This window comes from Solanum pennellii, chromosome 7 (genome assembly GCF_001406875.1).
Source record: "Solanum pennellii chromosome 7, SPENNV200".
Taxonomy (NCBI): Eukaryota; Viridiplantae; Streptophyta; class Magnoliopsida; order Solanales; family Solanaceae; genus Solanum; species Solanum pennellii.
The window spans coordinates 6,533,177-6,539,837 of record NC_028643.1 but is presented as its reverse complement, the minus strand read 5'-3'; the positions used below and the strand labels follow the sequence as shown (position 1 = coordinate 6,539,837).

The window sequence follows — 6,661 nt, the reverse complement described above, 5'->3', positions numbered from 1 at the left end:
GGGGGGGGGGGGGAGGTAGGGTTGGAGGGAAACTGGCGAACAAGATAGAAATGTTATGAAGGACTCAATAAGTCCCAACTCCCAAGTGTGGGTGAGGGAAGGAGTCTAGGGAAATGGACGAGGAGAGTTCATTTCAAATGCAAGTCCAGGGGATTAGAGTTTGACTTTGTAGTGACATTCTGAAGAAGAAAAACAAGACTCATTAGTGTGTTCTTATTATGAACCCTACTGGGGATGGTTGGTGGTAGAAAAGAGGCAACGAAGAGAGAGCAAGAGAGAAGTTGTTGGTGGATACAGTTGTAAAGAGGAACCACTGGGGAGGGTACTTTAAGATGGCAAAAATAGGTTGGAGACTTTTTAGAGTGGGGTGAATAAAGAGAAATTCTTTCCCCATCTTTATCTGAAGTTTGTTTTTGTTTGTATTTCCAGTTATTTTCCACTTTCGCCCTTCTAAAATGTTCGACTGTTTCTTACTATCTGGAGATGGTGACATTTTAAAAGGTCTTGGTTTGTGCCTGTGTGTTTGTTATTCAACTTGAAACTGTTATGGTTGAAAAGTGAATTTTGCATGCCTGTGGGTTGCTCTATCAAGGTTTTGAAATTTTAATGTAGTGCTGAACTCTTCATCTTGTTTATCTCCATTGATGATGCAGACTTCCTGGTGCTGAATTTGTTATTTCTCTCCTTGCATCCTTTATATCTACTGCAAGTGTGACCTACGGTTGCCAGCTGATTTGACATTCATTTATGTTTAGTGTGATAATAGGATTCAAGGATTCTCCACTAAAACTGGGTATTTAGATACCACCCCATGACTCTCAGCATTTATATGGTATGGTGTATGTTGCATAAGTGTAGCTTTTCATTAGTGACTGGTGAGTTAGATGTTGTGTTGTTAAGCTAAGCTAAAATGACTCAATATTTTTAATTGTTTATCGATTTGTATAGAAAAGTCTCATGTAAGTTATTCATACGAGAGGCATCGCGTAAACAGTTTGCGCGTGTACTGCAATTTTTTGTGCTGAAGTAGCTTTAACTAATTAAGAGTATGCATATACAATTATATGTAGTTCTAACTAGAGACCTAGGGACCTCTTTGAAAGTCGTCTTTTTTCATCTACACGACAAGACAGGCAAGAAAGAAGACATAAGTGTGGGTATTGATTTCAATACTGACAAAAAGGGCCTTCGATGGTGTTGACCGCGCTAGTGAGAAATGAATTTGGTGGTTCTCTGTGCCTTCTTTTCGCTAATTATCCTCTGCTGTGCTTCAAGTTTGGTGAAGTATGGAACAATTGATATTGTTCATGAGCTACTCCTTTGTCTCTCTTTCTTTTTCATTTTCCTTTGCTCTTTTGGAGGCGCGGAGGTGTTGTTTAGTTTTTTGAATTGCCTGCCTGTTTTCTATGTGCGATAACCCCTTTTCTGGAGCTGTTATATAACTAAGTTTTATGGTTCTTGGTTGATTGCATTGAACAATGCATTTTGTCTTAATTTTTGTGGCTGTTCTCTTTTCCCTTTTGTTGCTTCATTCTCCTGGCTAAGATGAATATGTAGGAGGTTGTTGTCCTACAAGACGTTTGAGTTTGCTATTTACTTTTGATTACTAGCTATGTTGCTCGGTTCCTCTAAAAGTGTTATTTCGAGCAACATATAATAGTCCTCCCAAGCAATCATCTCAAATTAACCTGATTGGGAAGGTAAATGTTCTCAAAAATAGAAGAGAGAAACAACTTACAAAATCAACAAGAAGATACAAAAATCACTTGTGTTTTATTTATAGATCTCCAAAAAATGAACGTTTATAGTGACCCATAAAATCAATCTCCCCATCGAGTGAAGAAATTTGAAATTCATTTACCTTCCTCTTAAGTTGTCACACTAAAAGGTGGAATACTTTGTTCAAACCTAAAAAAATTACTAGGATCCATTTTACTTTTCACCTTTGCTAACCTCTCAAAATTACCATCTAATATTTTTCACCTCAAACTCTAGAATTTAAATATCTATATTCATCATCATTTTCCCCAAAATCAAGATCCCTATAATTGAGATAACCATTTCTTGGTAAATGTGATACAAATGGCTTCATTTTCTCATAATGTGCCCTTAGCCATTTAATCTTCTTGTTAGATATATTTTCACTATTATCATACCAATTCACCATGTATTGAATGTTGAACAAATTTCCCTTTCTATAAGGAAATGGAAATTTTGAAATTTCATCCATTCTTCCACCTAATGGATCAAATATCATCATAGGCCTTTCTTCATCGCGAAACATAATTCTAATCATCCCCCATACCTCTTTTGGCAATGGACTCTTCACAAAATCGACGTTGCCTTATAGTAATTCTTTCTTTGTGTCATAGTCTTGTTCAACTTAAATTCAATCGAATCGTTTGTCCTTATGGATGCAAAATACAATGTTGTACGAATCTAGGGGACTTCAAAGCATTCTTTCTTTATACAGGGCAATTCTATCGCGCAATTTACTACTGGATCTTGAAAACAATCCTTTGTAACTAACCCAAACTCGGGGAAAGTTTGGTTCAACATTGGGAGTAACTCATTCATTCTACCGAGAAACAACCCTTGAAATGACACTTGTACTATTTTCTTACTTCCAATTCCCATATTTTGAATCAAAACTCTAATGAACAAATCCCTAGACAATTCATGTGACACATTTTGCCATCTCTGGAGTAAATTTATTGTCTCTCCATGTAATTTTTTACGTACTGTGAAAACAGTAAGCTTTAATGGTACGCGTACTAGTTTAACTTTCCAAGCTAAAATAACACAAAAACTTGACCCTCCACCTCCTCTTATAGCCCAAAATAAGTCTTCTCCCATCGATTCTCTATCAAGAATTTCTCCATTCACGTTCATTACACGTGCATCGAGGACATTATCAGCAGATAGGCCAAATTTCCTCATCAAAGTACCAATTCCACCACCACTTATTTTCCCACCACTCCCAACACTAGGGTACAACCCTCCTGGAAAAGCAAGATTTTCACCTTTTTTCGCGATTTCATAGTAAAATTGCCCTATTGTCACTCCTGTTTGAATCCAGGCCGTTTGTTCATTTTTGTCAGTATAAATTTCATCTAACTTGATTAAATCCACGATAACGAATCGTTCCCCTTTTTCAAAGCGAAAAGATAAGCCTTCATAGTCATGACCACCACTGTTTACTCTAATTTGTATGCCAAATTTTTGGCTACAAAATATAATAGCCCCGATACCAGATTCGTTTATCGGGGTTATTATAAAAATTGGATGTGAAGATGAAGAATTTAGCCACCTTGGATTTTTCTGTCCATATTGTAAAAGATAGAATATGTTGGTGATTTTGGAAAATGTATATGTTTTTTGATATTTTTGTCTGAAGTATGACTATAAATGCAATTAAGAAACTCTTGTTGAGCAATAGTTCTAATAAAAATCAAGAATGAAACTAACAAAAATGGGAGAAACTGAAAATATTTTTCCATTTTTCGAAACGAGTTAAAGCTACTAAATTATAAGAAGAAGAAGAAAAAGAAGAAACTCGAAATTTTTTTTCTCATTTTATTTAGGTGGAGAATTCTAAACTCTCGATAGAAAATGAACGAAGCTATAGGCAAATGACTTCTTTTATGGTGTCCAAAATCTTGTGAGATGAATGACTATGAATTAATTAATTAAATCTCAAATATCACTTGTTAATGTCCCGAAGTTTACTAAACTAATTTATCAGGTATTCTCTTTTTATGTATGAGCTATCACTAATTACTCAATTAGATGTGTAAATATATAAATAGTGAAAGACAAACAATTCATGCAAAAAATAAAATAATTATTGATAATTAAATAATTAAAATATGGAAATCGCAAAAAAAAAAAAACTGATAATTTAGGTATTTTTTTTTTAAAAAAATTATTATTTCTAGAAAGAATCTAGCAAACGTTACAGTCAAACTTAAAAGTTGTGGTCATCAGCATGGAAATTTTGAATTTGAAAAGTGAAGTACTATTTTTGTCAGTATTAATAAAAAAAAAAGAAGAAAGATGCTTGTTGTATCAATAATTTATTTATTTTTTAGGATGAGGATAATGATATTTATTGATTATTGAGCTGGCTGAGGACCATTTGAATTTTGGCTGTAAGCTGGAAAAAAAGACTTTTATCTATTGTATGTATTAGACTATTAGCTCTATATATATGGAATATAGCATCTAAAACATCTTTTTGGTGATACTTCTTTGCAATGTTAGCTTTAATTTAAGTGGTTCATATTCAATTGTGAAGTCGGAATTTTTATTTAAAATATTATGTTTTAACAAGATTAATAATAACAGTAATGTATTTTTTTTATAAAATTTCACTAAGTGGAGTTTGAGGAGAGTAGAGTATACACAGACCTATATCACTACCTCGCGGAGGTAGAGAAGCTGTTTTTGAAAGACTCTCGACTCAAGTGCGCATTGAATCTAAGTAAAAGAAGAAAACACTGACAAAAGTGTAACAATTAATAAGAAAAATAATGTGAAGTCTATAAGAAAGAAATAATAATAACAACAAAATAGTGCGATCATCGTGATATAATAAACAACATATGACAAGAACTCTACAAGGGTACAAGTACAACTAATACTACGGCAGACACTAATAAGTCTATACTTTCGCAAGTCAATACAACACTCTATCCCTACTAACCTTCTATCCTAATATGTGATCACTATTCTTTTCTATTTAGAGTCATGTCCTCGATACTATTGAACTTTATCATGTCCTGTTTAATCACCTCTCCACAATACATTTTTAGCTCCTCAATTTTTTCCTCTCCAAATGGAATGGAGAGAACATTACCAAAATACCCTTTTAGCGACTTCTCTTGATTATTGACATCTACATTATTAATCAATCTAGTCCGACCATCGACCACAATACCAAACCTAAAATTGTTGAAACCTGACGTTCTTTATTAATTCCACATGCAATAGTTTTCCACAGAAAAGCGCTGAATGATTCAAGTTTAGACCNGTAGACATCTGGGACGTGCCTTTTTGGTCATCATGACAATTGGCTAGTGATTGAAGGTGTTCAATTTTGTCACCCGTTACATAGTAAATTCTACTAATGACTTGATCATTAGGGTTAAGGATTTCGGATTTCATGGAAGGTAGGGTTGATAGTGGTACATATAAGTCATCGATCGAGTCATCATAGTAACCAGGATGTCGAGGAAAAAGGGACGATCGTCGAAACGATGGGATCTGAGAGAGTGGCTTGCGTTGAGCTAATTCAGACCATGATACAAGAAACAAGTTGGCTGAGTATGCATCAGCAACTCTATGATCAAATGTGCAACCCACAATTATTCCTCCACATTTGAGTTCCGTAACCTGCACCAAAAAATTGGGTAGTATTTCAAGGAAATAAATTATTAAATAAATAAAAATGAGTACAAAGTTAGGTTATGAGGGTTATCATCTTTTATTGCTTAAAAGAGTAACACTACCTTAATCTCAATTTATGTGTCATATTTTTTTTATCTATTAAAAAATGTATTCTTTTCTTTCATTTTTACTTGTCTATTATTTTTTAAAAAATATTTACTTTTACTTGTCACTTTCAACATATCAAAAAAATACACTTACTTTACTCTCAATGATTATTACTTAATGTTGTAAAAATCATTTCGTAAGATCGAAGATTGAACACTGACAAATACATTTTAATGTCGATTATTATAGATCCACCCTTACACATGTCACCTAGGTAATGTTAAGGTCTACGTAGATATTACACCTTATCATTTTCAGATGCCACATTTAAACTGATAATCGAATATGTTGTTATTGTTATTATGTTTGGTGACATTCACTAGGTCACATGCATGAAAAAAAAGGAGAAATTATTTTGCACATAATTATAAAGACATATTTTACCTGAATAGCAAGAACACCATGCTTCTTTTTAGGAACAAATATTCCCTCAATACTTTCATCTAGATTGTAAAAGTTAATTTCTTTAAGCTCAACATCACCAAAAGCTTCAATAAAAGAAACACCACCATTATTACAAAGAAGCTCCGGTTCTCCGGCTGAATTTTCAACTATATCTCCAGAAAATGCATAGTAAGAAACTAATGTTTCAGCCAAAGATGTTTTGAGTATTTTCACGATTGAGTTAAATTCAAAATTCATATTAATTTTCTCCGAAACAATAATGGGATTTAGATAGCAGAACATAACTCCGGACCTCCAATGGAGGTTAGAGTAAATCAAGATTAGATAATGGCAGCCAATGTTCTTGCATTGGCAACACTGCTGCCACTACTTCACTCTTGTTCACTTTTACATTGAAGTCTTTTTTGGGATTCATCTCTTTTTTTGCACATCTTTTGTTTTTTGGAGTTGTGTAGTTGTGTGTGTGGTTTGTGTAGTGATTTGCTTTAGAGTGTGATAGATGACAGAGTTGTATTTATAGTGTAAGAGATGATTAATTACAAGTATCCAATCATAGAAAAAGTTTATACTATTAATTATAAAGCGAAGACAAATTTTGAAGTTTATAAGTTCTGAACTTATCTACCGATAATATAATTTTTTTTTTTTGTCTATAAACAAATTCTATATTGAATGATGTTGGGTGGAATAACCATTCATA

The 6,661-nt window shown here is 33.4% G+C and overlaps 2 pseudogenes; both read right to left on the bottom strand.

Annotated features, from left to right (window-relative positions):
• Positions 1–1,754: 1,754 nt before the first annotated feature.
• Positions 1,755–3,582, bottom strand: LOC107024794 (annotated as a pseudogene).
• A 939-nt stretch (positions 3,583–4,521) lies between these two features.
• Positions 4,522–6,459, bottom strand: LOC107024369 (annotated as a pseudogene).
• Positions 6,460–6,661: the final 202 nt, after the last annotated feature.